The 18,524-nt window shown below is 46.2% G+C and overlaps 1 protein-coding gene across 4 annotated transcripts in view; it reads left to right on the top strand.

Annotated features, from left to right (window-relative positions):
• LOC146799314 (protein-L-isoaspartate(D-aspartate) O-methyltransferase-like) overlaps positions 1-18,524 on the top strand; it is a 233,574-nt gene that overhangs the window by 23,757 nt on the left and 191,293 nt on the right. For 2 of the 4 annotated variants that reach the window (XM_085626864.1, XM_085626865.1), the window contains exon 2: positions 8,974-9,038. The exons of the other annotated variants lie outside the window; for them this stretch is intronic. The gene's annotated coding sequence lies outside the window, so the exon portion shown is untranslated. The remainder of the gene's footprint in view (positions 1-8,973; positions 9,039-18,524) is intronic. 4 annotated transcript variants of the gene reach the window in all.

Genomic DNA, 18,524 nt, shown 5'->3' with positions numbered 1-18,524 from the left:
AGAGTTTGTGGTTCTTGATAAACAAAACAAAATCGATTTTTATACCAGCACAGAACTTGGATTTTCTTGGGTTTACAATAGATACGGTTGGAGTGGTGTTACCAGAGAAGAAGATGAAAATGATAAAGAAAGAGGTTTTGAGAGTTCTGCGAAAGATGTAACTGGCCTTGAGGGATTTAGCAAGGATTCTAGGTTTATTTTCTTCTTCGATTCAGGCAATTTTTTCTAGGGCCCTTGCATTATCGAGCCTTGCAAAGGGTGAAAGCAGATGCGTTGAGAGCAGGATTATGGTATGGGGACCAGTTAGAGTTGAACATGGATGCGAAGGAAGAACTAGAGTGATGGTTGCACAATTTGGAAGTTTGGAATGGAAGCGCAATTTTTGGTTGCCTTCTGTATGTTATCCTGGAGACGGATGCCAGCCTTTTAGGATGGGGTGCTTGCCTGGGAGTTCGGAAACAGGTGGTGTTTGGTCAAGGCAAGAGATAAACTGTTTCGATCTGACAGCAGGGTTGTATGCATTGAAGAGTTTCAGGAAGAAGTTACAAGGTCAGACAGTGCTTATGATGATGGACAACATTTCAGCTGTAGCATATATAAACCATTTGGGGGGTTGCAGATCAAAGAGTCTATCGGATGTAGCGAAGGAGTTGTGGATGTTTTGTTTGAAAAACAGAATAGCTTTAAGAGCAGAGTACCTTCCGGGAGTATGGAATGTAGTAGCGGATTGGAACTCCAGGCATACGAGAGATTAGTGACTGGATGCCCTGGGCAGAGTATTTCAGGAGGACACAAGAGGTTTTGAGTCCGTTGGAAGTGGACCTGTTTGCAACTAGGTTGACATGCCAGTTGAGGTGGTATTACAGTTTGTTTCTAGATCCAGGGGCTGCGGCAATAGACGCTTTTCAGCAAGATTGGCCGGATATGAAAGGTTATGCTTTCCCACCGTTTGCAATGATTCAGAGAGTATTACTGAAGGTGTGGAGAGAAGGATGTCAGTTGGTTTTGGTAACGCCTTTTTGGGTGTCGCAGGCATGGTTTCCAGCGGCGCTGGAATTGGCTTGCGAGGTTCCATTTCTAATTAGAGCAGAAGAGCAAATGCTGGTAAACGAGCTAGGAGAGGTTAATCCTCTGATTCAGAGTGGTATGTTGGACCTTCTTGTTTAAAAGGTATCAGGGGATCCAGTGCAGTCAAGGGACCTTCGCAGGAGGCTGCAGAGTTACTTGAAGAATCTTGGGCACCAGGAACTAGGAGAAAATATAAAGGAGTTTGGAGGTTCTGGGTATGTTGGTGCTTGGTACGGAGTTTGGATCCTGTGGAGGCTCCTGTAGTGGAGTTAGTGAATTTCCTGGTGGAACAGTTTAATAAGGGGTTGAGCTATAGAACCATTAATTGATATAGGTCAGCTGTTTCAGCAGGGCATGCATTTGTAGGAGGTAGATCTGTGGGTAGCAATGTTTTGGTCTGTAGAGTATTAAAGAGTATGAGACTGAAGAGGCCTCCTAAGGCAAGATACGACGTGATGTGGGATGTTAACTTGGTTTTGAAGTTGTTTCTTAACTGGCCTTTACGTAGGTTTTTGTGTAATAAGAATATTTCTATTAAGCTAGCGACTCTGTTGTGTTTGATTTCATGTAGAAGGGTGTCTGATGTGAAATGTTTAATAGGTACTTCTGCCCAGATGGTGTGTTTTTTGAGATACATAAGAGAACTAAGACTATGTTGATTTCGTTATTTTATCTGAGGTGTGTTAGATTGTCTAAAGGCAGAGAATAGGATGGATGGTGAACATTAACTATTGATTTTGTTTGCTAAACCTTTTAGAGCGGTAAGTAGGACAACAATCTCAAGGTGGGTGAGATGTGCGATGAAACAAGCAGGAGTGAATATGGAAAAGTTCAAAGCTCATTTCATCAGGGGGGCTATTGTTGGTATGGTGGAAATTTAGAGAATATTTTGAAAGCAGCGGATTGGTCAAATGTGGACACCTTTGCGAACATTATTTTAGACCAGTGGAACATATGTCCGAAGTGGTGTTAAGGGGCTTTAAACATGCGTAATGGTAGCCTCCGGTCTTGTAATGAAATGACGATTCTCAGATTAACATGACTAGAGAATCAGTATTTCATTAAAAACGTGGAGGCTAACATTATCACACCCTATCTTGGAGGGAATGTTAGCATGTAGTAAAAAAAAAAAGAAAATATAAGAAAATAATTTGTTTATGAAATGGTTTATTTGTTATTATGGTTTCTTTCCAGGAATTGATATGTCGAGTTTGATTTACTTTAATAAAGTATTTTCAGTCATAGGGAAGTAAGACAATCGTGGATTTAAAGGCAGAAGAAGATGGAGATTTCTCTTTGCAGGATTGCATTTAAAAGAGGATGAGTATTCTGTGCAGGAGACATTTATGGACTTTATAATTCCAGTTCTGGATTGTTATGGTGAAGTTCTTTAAAGGGACTGCTGTTCAGGAGTGACAATACAAGGTTATGCATAAAATTAATCTCTGCGTCTTTCATAAAATCCTGATTCTCTAGTCATGTTAATTTGAGAATCGTCATTCTTGGATGTTATGCGTTCTGATTTGGAAGAGCATGCAATGTTAGGGAAGCCTGGATAGCCTGGTAAGTACATTAGGTGCAAAGTGTTTGTTGAAGTTACGCACCATGTTCAGTAGAGCCTGGGTACCTAGATATTGTTCAGCATCTGCTTTTGACATGAAGTGGAGTAGGATGCCTTTAGTGGATTCCAACCTGTTTTTTCACTTGCTTTGCCGCTTTTGCCCAGTGTTAAGACTGCCCTACTTTTTTTTTTTTTTTTTTGTGCGAAAACCTTTATTGCACATAAAAACTCAATACAAACATGGGCCTACAACCACCAGGGCCGGCCGCTAATATATACATGTTCAACAACATCAAGGCAGTAATAGGCCCCCTGGGGCTCAGCCGAATTAACAAATTACTGTGTGCACCTCAGAGGTTATCAGGATACAGAAATTTTAGAAATACAAACAAAGAAAGAAAAATAAAATAACACCAAAAAGCAAGGCGGAAACCATCGAAAAAGGGGGCGTCTAACCACAGCCGGGGGACCACACAATACCTACTCCACCCTCGGGTGGTAAACGAGGATGATCAAGAGGGAGGTGGGGGCGACGGGAGAGCCACAACCATCTACAAGTAAAATGTAATAGTCCGGGAACCTCAGGATCAGGGGGACAAGGCAGCATCAGATGTGTCCACGAGGGGGGGTGTGCAGATGTTCCCTCGGTACGCGTTCCACTGACCCCAGATTCTACCCCACGCCCCCGGCTTACCCCGAGCCACATACACAGTCTTCTCTCTGCACATGCACCAATCCATGTTTTCCTTCCATACTGACACGGTGGGAGGCCTCCGGGAACCCCAAAGCTGTGCGATGTCCCTCTTAGCAACCATGTTCCCAAGGGCCGCCCACCGAGTCTGAGCCGCATTATAGTCATTAGGCTCCCACACGTTCAGCAAACATCGGCGAACCTCAGGCAACAGAGCGACCCCAGTGACACATTCCATGACAGCATGCACCCGGCGCCAATACTCCGCCACCTCACAGCACTCCCAGAGAACATGGAGAAAAGTGGCGCTGAGCCCACAGCCGCGCCTACAGAGCCCGTCTGCAGAAAAACCCATCAAAACTAAACGAGGGCCCGTCACGTAGAGACAGTGGAGAATTTTAAGCTGGACAAGACGGAGACGCGCGGGTATGGCCACCTCCTTAGGGGAGGACAGCGCAGACTGCCAATCCTCATCGTCCAGTTCCACCCCATCCCCGATCCACGCCTCCCGAAGACGCACGAGGAGATCCGCCCGATTGTTTATTAGTTTTTTATAGATAAGGGAAATAGTACTGTCGGGCAAGTGACCGTTGAGTATGCGGTCCTCGAGTGGCGAAGACACAGGGACTGCAGTCTCAGCCCCGAAGGCCGAGAGCAAGGCGTGCCGAACCTGAACGTACCGAAAGAACTCCCTCACTCAATTCGTACTCACTCTGCAGCGCAGCAAAGGATTTAACCGCACCCTTCACCCAGAGGTCACCTACTCTGCTGATGCCAATCGTGTCCCAACGCTCAAAGCCCTTCGTCGTCCAAAGGCTTCCCAGTCTTTCAGACACAAACAGGGGGGTCGCACCCGTCAAACGATCATTCCAGCCCATGGCCACATTCGCAGCCTTCCACGAGCGTACTGCAATCTTAGTGGGACCGGTTAAGTTCCTCCCAGCCGATCGAGAGTAAAGCGCTCTGTCAAAGTTGCCACCAGGCAACAAAAATCTATCCATTTCGAAAGCCGGATTCGAACCAGGTGCGTACGTTGCGTGGTTAATAGCAGATAGCTGGGAAGCCCAATAGTACCTCCTGATGTCCGGGAGCGCGATGCCCCCGTCATACCAGGGGAGAGTCAGTTTTGCAAGAGCAATACGTGCACGACCATCCCAAACAAGTCTCCTTTGTAAGCTCTCCACTTCCCGGAAGTAGGCCGCCGGAATAATATCAAAGGAGTTCTGAAGTGCATAAAGGAATCGGGGAAGAGATATCATTTTAAAAAGTGCCGCACGTCCGAGGGGAGACAAGGGAAGCTTACGCCAACGGGCCACGTCTAACCTCAATCTCCGAAGTGGAGAGAGGAGATTATGCTCGTAGCGGTCAGCCGGGTCCAATGAGACGTACACCCCCAGGTACGTAAAGCCGGAGTGGGACGCCTTAATGGGAAAACGAGAAGGCAAGAGAGGAAAGCCACCGGATATAGCATAGACACAAGATTTGGACCAGTTAATGATCAAACCAGAGTTCTTGCCGAAGGAAGTGAGGAAGTCAAAGAGCACATTGAGTGACTTACGTGGTGAGGTGAGGTACAAAAGAATGTCGTCCGCGTACAACGAAACACGATCCTCGAAGCCAGGAGCCCACTGGATCCCTCTTATCGACGGTTCCCAACCAAGCCAAGCAGCGAGCGGTTCCAAAGCCAAAGCGAGGAGCAGGGGAGACAACGGACACCCCTGCCTAGTGCCCCTCCCAAGAACGAAAGGCCGGGAAACCCTACCATTAACGACAACCTGTGCCAACGGAGCAGCGTATAAGAGTTTAACCCAACTAATAAATCCCGCCCCGAAGCCAAACTTTGCCAGGGTGGCCCAAAGATACGGCCATTCTATCGTATCAAAGGCCATCGTGGCGTCCAAGGAAACCAAGATGGCCGGCTCTGAAAGATATTCCGCCCTTGCAAGTACGCCATGTAGGCGCCGCAAGTTAAGGGCCGTATTTCGGTGCGGGATAAAACCGGATTGGTCCGGATGCACCAGATCACAAATAACAGTAAGCAGTTAAGCGGTTAGCAAGAACCTTGGCAAGGATTTTCGGCGTTCAACAGAGAAATAGGCCTGTACGAGGCACAACGGTCCTGAGGCTTACCGTCCTTGGGAATCACGACTATAGTGGCCAGACGTTGGTCATCAGGGAGAGAACCAAGTTCAAGCGACTCCAAAAACATACGACAGAGAAATGGCGCAATTTTATCCGGTTGCAGTTTATAGAGTTCAACCGGGAGTCCGTTGGGGCCCATAGCCTTGCCTGAGCGAAGGGAACGAATCGCGGTAGCAATCTCGTCGACCGATAGTGGGGCATCTATCTGCTCACGCTCATCCACCGACAGGCAGGGCAAAGCAATATCTTTCAACAAGTGACGAGAGTCAGCCCCATCTCTAGCAGACACCGGGGAGTACACAGCACAGAAGTAGTCAGCAAAACACTCCACAATCTCACCAGGGTCAGTCACACTTACTCCCTCCGACGTCTGAAGCACGGGGACCACTCGATTCACTCTCTCCTTCTTATCAAGCCAAGCAATCAATTTACCCGCCTTATCCCCAGCATCATACAGTCTACCCTGCTGTTCCCTATACATTGTCCGAGCAGCATCCGTAACAAGAGACTTATATTCGAACTGCTTCAGGCTGAGGGCGTGGAGCCCGTCCTGAGTGACACCCGTCCCCAAGGCAGCCTCCAACCCCGATATCTCAGCCTCCAACGCAACCACCTCCCCGTTCTTAGCTTTCTTGGCCTCCACGATCAGGGACAGGGCGTGTCCTCGGAGAACCGTTTTGAAAGCTTCCCACAGGGACACTGAGGACAAGACGGACCCCTCATTCTCAAGAAAATACTGATCAAGCGACTTAATGAGGCCCTTGCGAATCTTGGGGTCACGCAAGTACCAGGGGTTAATGGGGGCGATCCGCCCGGCGGATCGCATCCCGATATCGAAGAGGAGCCACAATGGGGAATGATCGGAAATGCCCCGGGCCAGGTGCTTAACCTCCCGGACCCGGGCGGTCTGGGCCGCAGGCATAAGAAAATAATCTAGTCTGGAGAGACTCCCGTGGGCCCCGGAGTGGAATGTGTACTGACTCTGTGTCGGATGCATCAACCTCCAGCAGTCCACTAGACCGAAAGTGTCCAAAAACCCGCCGAGCCACGCCTGGGCGGCAGAGAGGGCTCTGGGGGGGTAACGATCCAACTCGCCAGAAATCACGGAATTAAAATCCTCACCCACAAGCAAGAGACTGTCAGGAAGTTCGAGTAACATACGACCCACATCCGAGAAAGTGGAGGTCTGGAGGCCCGGGGGAACATAGACCGACACCAATGAAAGAGTCTTTGGTGTCGCTCCACGGCGAAAAACTTGCTCAGGCCTGAAGGAGCAAGATGATTGAGGATGAGATCTTCGACCATGAGGTCCACCGGACGAGTGTCGGAAGTCTCCGGTACACCTATGACACGGATATTGTTGCGTCATGCCCGACCTTCGAAATCCTCCAGCCGCCGGGACATCGTGTCGTTTGCCGACTTTAGATCGCCAAGAGTTGCCTGGAGGTCTGATACATCCGTAACAAGAGTGGATGTCCTCAAGTCCAGCGACTGAACCCTCTCGTTAGTCTTAGAGAGATCTGCCCGAATCAACGTAACATCAATGGCAACCGTGTCAATTTTACGGGCCAGAGCCTCGTACTGCTGGGCGATGGTCTCCCTTATGCCGTTGATGGCGCCCATAACGTCCTGCAGCGACAATTCCGTGGGGACGGACGGACCCCCACCGGAGTCCTCCACGACGGCACTTGCTGGCCCGGGGGATCCTTTACCCTGGGTATAACGATCCATGATGTTACTCTGGACTGGTCCCCCCACGCTGGGATGTCTTGGTCTTCCGTTTCTCGGGATCCCCCTTGCCCGCCATGGTGAGCGATGCTCACCGGTGGGGTCCGCCCGGACCGATAGCTAAGGGGCGCCAGCAGATCAGACACAGACTGTCCGAGGGCCCGCTCGAAAGAGTTGAGAAAAAGGCACAAATCAGTCCAGTACAAAGGCCGGAGGACGCCCCGGCCGCGCGAAGTATCTCCTCGATCAGGCCATGCAGAAGTGCAAAAGCGAAACTGAAAGTGGGGGCGCGGTCATTGGCAAGGCTCCGATGCCGTTGTTGTTCAACTACTCCCCGGCCCCACGGTTCACCAAAGCACCGGGCACAGCTTCCAGGTGGGCCTCCAAAATGCAAGACGCTGTATTTCAGGTCTCCCAGGTCCGATTTACGTTCTGAAAAGAGTTATGGATTCAGCCAAGGTTCATCTTCCAGAATCCGTCCGCAAATCCAGGATAATGTCAGGATAAGTTGCGAGGAGCGGCAAGGGTCCGGGGAGCCCTGTGCTCACGCGACCATCTTGGATGCGCGCGAAGCTCCTCCCTAAGACTGCCATACTTAAAGAATTTCATGAACCTAAAAATACTTGTTGTTTCTTTTGCTTGATGAAAATGGTATCGTATTGAGGATTTTGGGGAGGAATTTCCTGAAACATACAAGGTGGCATCTTTAATTCTAAGCCTGCTGAGTCAAATAAATAGTGCTTTGGTAGAGGCCACTCTCTGATCCAATAGAAAAGAAGATGGAGTTGGCTTTGACAAGATTACACTCCTCTTCTGCGGTACCCTTGTTTTCTTATACTAAACAGCATTACCACTCAACCATTGGTTTTGTGAGTTTTCAGTTTTAAGCAACATCCTAGGCTCTGGAGTCAGTTGTGGACCTATTCCTCAGATCATGGAAGATCAGCTTCGGTTTTTCGTCTGACATAATTGCAGATTGTCTCAAGGCAGCAATTTTTTGATGCAGTAGCTGAATATGGTCAATATTGATTAAATTCCTAAAAGAGAATGCTGTTCAGAAGAACGTCTTGTTTTAAATTAAAAAAATTTGGACAGAAGATAGGCAAATTAAAGTTGCTGAAGATATTAAAATTGCTGTGCCCTTTCGGTCAAAGCTTTCAGAACCAGTAAGGAAGCATCCACCACAATGGGCCCAGTCTGTCAATAATTTCCCTTCTTGGTCTGGACTGTGAGGGAAACGTTTTTACAATCCTTGGGAGGGTGCTGTCAGGATCAGGGGTAATGGCAGGCATGTGACCAACAACAGCAGGAGACATGCACAACAGGGAAAGAAGAGTGAGAAGCAAGATTAGTGTATTTAGAGAGCTGGTCAGTGGCAGCTTGGGCACAAAAGTAGCAAGCAGTCCTTCCAGGTCAAGATCTCTAAAAGACCAATTGGAGTGAAGCTTTGAGAGAAGCAGAGAGCTTTCAAGGGAACTTAAGTACTATCGGAAACAGTGCTCAGTTGTCTCACAACTGCTTAGTTGTATAGCTCTCCAACTGGTAGTCTCGACCACCATTTGCTCCTTGTCTGCACCTTTGTTGCCCACCCCCCCCCTTCCTTGGTTCCTTCCCTCTGCTGTTGTCTACTTTGTTTGGATTATTCGCTCCTTCATCTGCTGTCTAACTGTATCAGCTTTATGCTGAACCTACCTCACTGTTGTGTTCCTCTGGTGCTTCTCTCATATAATTCCACTAGTTATGCCTTGTATTAACTATCTCTTCTGTCTTTTATCTATTCTAGGTGGTATTGGGAGGACGTTTGCAAGTAGATGCATGTTTGAAGAATGACCAGTTCATACGAATGAGGTATTGAATGACCAATCTGCCCCCGGTGTTCCTCTAACTCTTTCCCTCATTCTAGAGGGTGCGCTCTGAACTTCTGTCAATCAGAAGTACATTACTTTCAGTCTTGGATAATAGTGTAGTCATCCACCAAACATATCCTTTTAAGTTTCGAACCTTACAGGTGCTTCCTCTACTGTAGGATGTCAACCTTCTGGACTATATGTTCCTTCTGAACTAGGATGCTAATCAGGCATTTTTGCTTATTTATTATTATCTTAGAGTTTTGTGGAGAATGCTGTTACCAGGTAAGTTTTCAGAGAGCTGACAGAATCAAGTATCTTTTAATGGAGCAATTTTCTAATGAGTAAATAACCCTGTTTGTAGGGATTTCCTAAACATTAGTTGAATGGCATTGGCCCAAATCAAGGAAGGGCGGGAATCCCCAACCTTAGCGACCAAAAAGGAGAATGAACAGCCACGCTGGTAAACTCATCAATATTTAGGGATCTCCAACAGGTAAATTGAGGAGTGCGTTGATAATAAGCAGGACAGTGCCATGAAAAAAAGATTTGTGATGAATTAAGATCTCATCACAAAGATGAGGTGCTAAAAAGTGTGCGTTTGTCAGTTCGTAGCCAGTGGAGCTGAATAAAACAGGAAAAGACCAACTACAATGCGAAACACCTAATAATCGGCAAGCTCCTGATTTTTGAATAAGCGGCATCAACTGGTGGAGAACAGGAGCCAGAGTTAGTAGGACACTAACAGTAGGACCAGACAGCCAGGTTACCTCTGAAGATTACTATCTTTTTTCTTATCAGTGTTGAGATTTAGGCAGCTAGGTGTCACTCACCTAATCAACGCAGATAAGAGCCATAACTGGATGGTCATAATTCTAAGAATTATTTGAGTGTTGTTGGCATTGGATTTTGTTTCAAACCAAATAAGTTTAGCTGAGGGAATGACACAGAGAGTAAAACAATGTAGGGCTCAAACAAGAGCATTGGGGGAACACCACATGTAATTTATTTAAAATCAAATTTGAAAGGGAAAATGAGGTGCACTGAGATTTTTCTATCAAGAGAGAAGACAACTAGGCGGGGGCCTTGGCACAAACATCAACCTCCTGTGTATTTATTAGAACTATATGAGACACAATGTTAGAAATTGGGTTATTGATTGACTGGGGTGTAAGCCCTGGTCAAACAGCAACCACAATCCTAGTCTTGGTAAGGCACAAGCAAACTTCAAATTAGCATGTGCTCAGCCGCCTGCTAGCTTGGCACAGACTAATTTAATGGGGAAGAGAGTGGCATGTGATGGCACTTCTAATCAATCCACTATACATTTTATCTTGTTCCTTACATTTTACAAGGACTTAAAGAAAATACTACAACCCCTGTTTGTTATTGGAAACTATATTTATTATCAGGAAGCTTTTAATTATATTTGCTCGTTAGAAAATGTAAATAACAGGAAATAGCAGTGGTCCCTGCCCTGGTAATAAAGCTATTTACAAGACTATTACCTTTGCCAGTCTAAAGGCACCAAAGACTTTGTAGGGAACTAAAACATTGAGGGCCAGATGTATCAAGAATTGCTTTTGCGATTTTTAAATAGTAAATTTTACCGATTCGCTATTTAAGAATCGCAAAATGCAATGTATGTAGGATTTGCAAAACAAAATTGCGAATCTTACATATTCCTTAATAGCGAATCGCAAATTGCTCTTGGGAGTTGCCATTGAAGGCTTTCTATACAGCTAAGGTGCACTTGAAAGCTCGGTGTTTCCTATTTTATCAGCAGGATTAGCTTGTTTCCAGCAAATGGACAAAATACATCAAATTTAAATGGACACCTTGGCGAGGGGCACCAGAGTTTAAAAACCACTTGCAAAGAAGACAGTTTTTCAATTTAGCGTGAGAGCGGGTTGCAAGGGGACACTGGAAGAGAGATATCAGAGAGTAATGGTGGGTAAACAATTGGAAGCAGAGTAACTGCAAGCACACCCTCCCGCCCACAAAGAAGGTGCCATGTGAAGTTGGAGCCACAAGATGTTGTTAGCCAAATACCCTGCTATTATTCGGAATGGCCACCCCACTCTTCCACCTGCATAGCTGCCAAGGTTTCAGATTGCTTATGTGTGACATTTTCAAAGTTTCAATGTACTTATTAGTGAAACTCGATGACTATGAGTGACACTTTCTTGTGACTAAAATCATGTAACGAGGTCCATTGAAACAGACAAATATCAGAAATCACAATCACTTGAGCAACGAGAAACTCTATGGAACTCGGCAGCTGGTGCTTTTAAACCTATTATTTAAATAACCAGCACCTTCCGCCTTAACCTCTGCCCAAGGTGCAGCTGACCCACAAGTTGTCACAAAAGCAGCAACCCAGTGAGCTATGCACATAAAATACAGTTCTGTAAATGCTGGTAGACTTTCTTTGCAGCAGGCATATTAACCCTCTGTGCTACTTTATGGTGAGAGTCAAAACTGGCAGTAGACATAACTCTACACTCTTTCCAGCGGGAATGTTTCTGGCTTCTGGGTAAAACTTACATATATAAAACAGATAAATAAATAAATAATGCAAGAAATACTGTCCAGGGAATTGCTTTGCCACAGCACAACAATAATAATCTTAATGGGTATATGTATATGGGTGAATAACAGAGCAGAAAAACATTTGCAGTGTTAGCAGTTAAATGAATGCTTTTTGACTTTGGAAACACACAACAAATTTTCTCATAATGGTACAGCATGTCCTGATTACAAGGCCGGCATAACAGAAATGCTCAATAGTTAAGCCTACTCAAGTCAATTAAACTCACTCCGGAATTAGTAATGAAGCATTAAGGACTAGTGATTTGATAGGAGGTGTCTAACAAGCCTAGCGCATTCCTTTATTAGCATGATAAAAGTCTGAGCTTCGCTAATAGTTGAACTTTGAAAGGCATTTCACATTAATTTATTTCACCACCGAACTCCAATTTGTTACCTAGAACTCGGAAAACACTATGGAGAATATGTTTTCATTTTAATAATTTACCCTGTACAATACTTGGAAAATTGTTGTTGGTAGTTGCTACAAATATATTCCTGATTAATTGTCTTGGCTTTTAGTTTTTCAAGCCCACTTGTGGTAATGTTTATTTAAAATGTATACATTCTCTGTGGAGGCATATGGAAGGAATGTCTGACCGAGAAGAAGAGGCAGTCTCACGCTAAAGGCAAACAGATTGATCCCCGAGTTACAGGAGAAGAGCGTGTCTCCTGGGGCAATGCTAATTCAGCACAGACCAAGAATAATATTTTGTAGAATTTGAGACTCACGTTGGCGTGACAGCTGCTGGACGCAAGTCGGGCCCTGACTGCCTGGGCATCGCACCGCAGCAGCACAAGTTGAGGTCTGGACTAGGAGAAGAGCAGTGGTTGATTCTCGACCCCCCCGTCTCCCTCCTGTTTACCTCGGGGCTTGCAGTGAGCGGGGCACAACTGCAATTAATTTCTGAGTGCCCGGGAGGAAATTAAAAAAAATCCTACTACAGAGTGTGCCGACTGGACACAGCTTCCCCCCAACAGTGTATCCACTCCACTACGACCTGTGAGAGCCTCAGAAAAAGAGGGGTCGCCAGCAGTTCTAATCCCAAGCACTAGAGGAAAGAGGTCACTGACTGGGGGTGACCAGCACAACTTTCAAGATGCCCGCCGTGTAAAACAAAAGCAAGTAGCGGCTGCCACATTTAAAGACTAATGCGCGGCATGCGGCGGTACAGCAAAACGGCAACACATATATTATATAACCACATAAAGAAGGACTATATGAAGCCCGCAAGATGCGCGTTGTGTAAAACTAAATCTAGTAGCGGCCGCTATATTTGAAGCATAAATCGGCTTGCGGTGTACAGCAATTAGGAAAAAGGTCTCCCCAGAACACATAAGAAATAGAATCGGAAAGACATAGTAGTTGAGCACTGCTGTGCTGCAGAAACGGAAGTGAGGTATCGCTCCATGAACCAACTAGGAGGTAGCAAAACGGAGCGATACTGCGCTGAACCAATGTGCAGGCGGGATTAAAGTCCTGAATTGAATACCCCAGGTCTTCTAGACAGCGCATTCACTGCCTAGGCTCAACCTAAAAAGGAAGAGGAGGTGATGGAATTGGTCTGACCAGCTTATCGTCGAAAAGAACCCCAATATTTTTCAATTTTGTGACCTGGGTGGAAAAAGTACCAAGATCCTGAGGCCACTGGGGTGGGGGGGGTTTCTGGACTTGTTTCTGCCAAATAGCAGAACCTCAGTTTTAGTAGAGTTCAACTTCAATCAGTTGTCATTCATCAATCTCCCAATTTGAAGCATACAGTTGTGTAATCTAATGGCGGTGACCTTCGGGTTAGTGGACACTGACACCACAATCTGGGAGTCATCGGCATAGGACACCAGCAAGAAACCAAATGATTTAATCAGACTGGCCAGTGGGATTACATATAGGTTAAAAAGAGTAAGGCTCAATGAAGAGCCTTGTGGAACCCCACATGGCAGTAAAAAGGAGGGTGAAACGAAGTCCTCCAATGTGACAAATTGCTCACGATTTCATAGGGAAGAGAGAGCTGTCCCTTCATTCCAATGGAAAAACGACGCTAAGTAGGTCGCGATTGACTGTTTCGAATGCTGCCGGGATGTATAATAAAATCAAAGCAGCATTTCCTCCAGTATCGAGAGTCCGTCTGATTTCCTCTGAGGCCGTGATCAAAGGCAATTCAGTACTGTGTTGATTTCTAATGCCAAACTGGGTTTGGTCTAGAAGATGGTTATCATTGATAAAAGAACTTGGTTCCAAGTTGATTGCTTTCTCAAAGATTTCTGCCGGGAAGGGAAGACACAAGATTGGCTGCTAGTTGTTAGGGTCTGCGGCATCTAGGTAGGGCTTCTTAAGAAGAGGAAGGATGGAGGCTTTTTTCCACTCTTTAGGGAAATAACCGGTACTGAGCAATTTGTTAAAGATGTCCATAAGATTAACCACAGTGATCTCCGGTACTAAGTGCATGATCTTAGGAGGGCAAAGGAGCCTGATTTTATTTTGCTTAGTAAGCCTTGCATTTGCTTCAAAGATAATGGGGAGAAGGTGGTCTTGTCGCAGCCTGGAATCCTCGGAATCGTACGTTGCTTTTATGGTCCACCTCTCGACACCACCACGGTCTGGTTTGTTTTCACAGACCCCATGGAGTGGTCAAGCGGGGGAAGGAAAGGATGGGGACAGCGGGGAGGGAGACCTGTAAACAAGGGTACAAACACTCAGGTATAAGGAACTCACATAAACATACTCTATATATCCTGTCAACACTTATACTGGGATGGCACCTTTGGCATATGAGTATACCTGTAAAGGAAGAAAAGGCTTCTGCTTGTTTCGTCAGCAGTCTGAATTAGCAGTTTTCATTTGTATCTAAAAACAAGAACCACAGTGTGTTTAGCAAGAGCGGCCCCACCCCTATTGTCTTGTGACCCCCTCAAAGACGTAATCAACACCTACCCCAGGAGCCTGGGAGCTCGACGGTACAGGGGTGCAGGGCTGACAGAGACGCACGTTCCCCTGTAGTTAAATAACAGAAACACAGCACCCTCTCTTGAGGGATTAATGCACAATATATAACATTCACTGGGCACTGCTATATCACCCAATACGCCACTCCGAGCGTTATTCAAACTTGCAATGATAAACGATAATTGTCACACATCAAGGTCTGATACTTCTCACACCTGTAAGGCTTCAGCACTGTTATGTCTTTAGTTTGCCGGCAATCAGAAGTTCCAGCAATTCACAAGTACCTACGTGCACTGATTAATACGTTCTCTTGTTGGTCACTCACGGGGGCTGCCCTTGGAGGGTTTACCCTTCCCAGCTAGAACGTGACCCTAAGAAAGTTGGTTGCAAGTGACACGCGGGGCAGACGCCACGGCGCGGTCCACTATCGGCTCCGGGGAAGGATACCCCAGCCGGGGCTTCCCAGAAGAAATCAAAAGCTACTACCTCCCGCAAGAATCCTGACCTGGATTCCGCCAACGGGAGCGTATGCGTCACCAGGAATATTGCCGCTTCCACTGCGAAGCACTGCCACACTGGAGCACGAAAGACAACAAGATACGGTGCAACCGCACCCTTACCGGACCTTTGGCAGCGAGTGCTCCTCAGCGTCTGGAGTAACCGGAGTGTTCAGCCTCGGAAATACCTTTCCTCGCGCGTCGCGCTGACGTCATCGCCGCGCCTCGGCCGGGGCTCATGGGAATTGTAGTCCGGAAGCCTGTCGGTACGGGAACCTCCTGCGGTGCCTCTTCAGTGTCTTCCGAGGTGGCTCCTAACAGGTCTGTCTAGTAGGATTGTCCACTAATGTAGAGCCAACAGTGGGACTGGAGAGAAGGTCAGCTAGGCAATCTGAAGAGGCATCTTCATAAGACTTCTGCAGTTTTGCTGGTGCTGCAGGACTCTGCCTTCTGTGAGTCTTACCCTTTCCTGAGATGCCCCCTCCAAGTTCTGGACCCCAGGAGTGTGTTCTGCAGCTGAGTTTCTGCCAAATCTGAACCGAAGCCCTGCAAAACCTCGCCGCACAGCTGACGACTATTGGAACCGAGGACAGATGACAAAAAACCTCGCCCCGCAGACTGTGCCCCAGGATTCAAGGTACTATGTTCAGCAGGCCCAAGTGGGTTCCTGTAGCCGGCCTTCGATCCGTCACAGTCGACCTGAACTTTGGAATTACACCAGTCCTTTGTGACCTGAAGTAACCTTTTTTGCGCTACCTGCTTTCTAAGTTAAGCCTGCCTGCTCTGTGCCAAGCTGCCTGAGGGTGAGCACAGGATAATTTGGGATTGTGTTGCGACTTATCCTGTCTAGGATTGTGGGCCCTACTTGGACAGGGTGCATACCTCTACCAACTGAAAACCCAACTTCTAGCAGTTCTCTTCTTTCGTTCTTGCCTGTGGCACTGTTGCTTTTGAAGCCTACGCATTTCTGTGAACCAGGGCTCGGAAGGGGTGGCTCTGAGCTTTGGTACATTTTGGGTGGAACCAGTTGGTTAAGAATAGAGTCTATCCATAGATGATAGTTGTTGGTGGCAGAATCCAAGTCATTGGAGGCCATAGGCAGGGTCCCAATCAGCGTTGTATTTAACATATCGGTGCTGAGCCTAATAGGATCTCGATAAGGGCTTCTACAAATGTACATCTGCACTTATTCTGCAACAAGATCATAAATCTGGCTTGTTCTTATGCTCTTGAGAACAAGTTGAAAGACCCTATTTCTTGAAAAGGTCAGCTAGGTAAATTATTTCATTGTCCTCACTGTTGGCCCGAGACACACAAGTGTTTTACGTTATTCAATGAAGTCCTATCACTTGAGGGTGAAGTCTGCATCCATCCCTGTGGCAACATACCATAGTGATCCCCTCCCTAACCTGTTAAAGGAAAATAGTTATGAAGGCTCCTGAAAGGGAGTGACACTTTGCATCTGATGTGGCACCTGTTGATTAGGAGCGTAGAGCCGCACTTCAGTAGTTTGCTGGACAGTTGTCCTTTACCTGCGCCCATGAAAGTGATTCTGAGGGCTCTCTTCCCGTGAAGAGAAAAGTTTACAGAAGGTTTGGTCAAGGATAGGATGCTCAACTTCGTTCCACAGGTCGGGACAAACAACCACCTTTTTTGTGTATTCTTAATTTGCTGAATCGCCCCATAATAACAATACCAAGATGCTGGACTTAAAAGTCACTGAAAACCTCAGGGTCAATGGGTGATCTGGTCGCGTTTGTTCAGAGGGTAGGGACTAGTCAGCTGCAATTTTGTGAACTCTATTGAATCATTCAATTTCGAGAATGGACGATTTTGTCGAGAGGCTGGGACATTCATAGTTTCTGAGCAGATTTGCTCTCAGCAGAACGTAATGGAATATTACACTAACATCTCACTCCAGGGCGAAAATGGCATTCCGCCTGAGAGACCGAACTGAACTAGGTGTATATCCAAAGTGAGACGAGACTACTCTCTCTTCACCAGGTTGTGCAGGGAATAATGTTTGGTGGGAACTGATTCAACGTGCAATTACACATGCATTTTTGCCTATACCTCTGGAAGAGGTATCTCCCACCTCTTCATTAAGTCGCTGCAGCATCCCATTAACACAGGCATTCCTCATAAGCTGAAGAATGAGTGCCATTGTTCTCAATCTAAAACATATCAAAAGATTATTTTCTTTAATTTTGTTAATAGTGGCATTCATGAGTGGTGTCCAATGCCAAGGTTACTGAAATATCAAAATCACCTGCCAAGTGCTTATCGGCGATTGCTGGTGGACTTTGGTCTTCTCAAAGCGCTAAGAGACCTTCTGGTGATTACGCGCTATACAAACTTGAGTTAACATAACATATGTGATTCTTCAGTGGAACTCCTTTTTATAAGGTGAACCTTTTGGAATGGCTTCCTCTTCTCAGCTTCTTTCAAGGTGCAGACTTGAGCCTGCTGCAATGCGGACTCTTTATGATGTGCATCTATAGTGTTGCCTGAGAGTTGGATATCATTGATGAAGTAATGTGGTATGCTTTTTGCCATACGTGTGCGGTCAAGAACAGAGTACTGTGTCGTTTTGCAAACCACATCTGGGAAGTTGCAGAGATTTTGAGGTTTTGTATCAATATTTGGCCGGATTCTGCAGGTTGTAACTGCTGGCATTTGTTTCAGCCTTGTCTTGCTGGGCAGGTGCTCCTAACAAAGGGATTGTCATAAATCCACCTAACATGACCTTCAGCTGTGGTCAATAGGCTCTGAAAGCAGTCCACGTCAAGCCTATCTGCCCTCAGTAAACATTTCAGCACTCAGGGCTTCCTGTGTTTTTTAAGAAATGCTTTTGCTTTGAATTTCCAAATCTCAAGTGAGCTGCCATGATTTTCTAGCTCGACAAGGCCTTTGTGGCTCCACTTGATCCGCTGATGCTGCATATGAATCTGTAGAAGTCACAACAATTTTTTAGGGTAGGATCTGCCCCTCTATGGTACTCTTTACATTCTTCCAGAGATGGGGAATGTTTCTCAACACCCCTGAACCTCATTGCACAATTGTTTTCTGAGGTGGCAGATCCACAAATATTTCCGCGTGCAGCATGCCACAAAATGGCTAGAATGTCAACTCCTTCACTGGAATCTGCAGAGCAAAACAATGTTTTAAATATATTTCTAAGTTTAAGATCTGCCAATCTGAATCCCCCTGAAAATCCTTTACTGTGTTAGGTGATGCTTCCATTTCACCTCCTTCTATGTCCAGTTTCTTGTTCTGAGACATGTTTACCTATGAGTATCTAGGGATCGCTTGCGCCGTGGAGTGGCTAGATTATCAACATTTTTCATCCGCACCCAGCCAGTCAGATAAGTGCCCTAAGGTAGGTTATTTGATTATGATTAGGTCACTGGGAGTTGAGGAAGAGTGGGTGTTTAATCTGAACTTGAAGTCTTTCAAA

The sequence above is a fragment of the Triturus cristatus genome, chromosome 9 (assembly GCF_964204655.1).
Source record: "Triturus cristatus chromosome 9, aTriCri1.1, whole genome shotgun sequence".
In the NCBI taxonomy this organism is placed as follows: domain Eukaryota; kingdom Metazoa; phylum Chordata; class Amphibia; order Caudata; family Salamandridae; genus Triturus; species Triturus cristatus.
The sequence above is the reverse complement of the archived record's forward strand: the minus strand, read 5'-3'. Positions and strand labels throughout refer to the sequence as shown.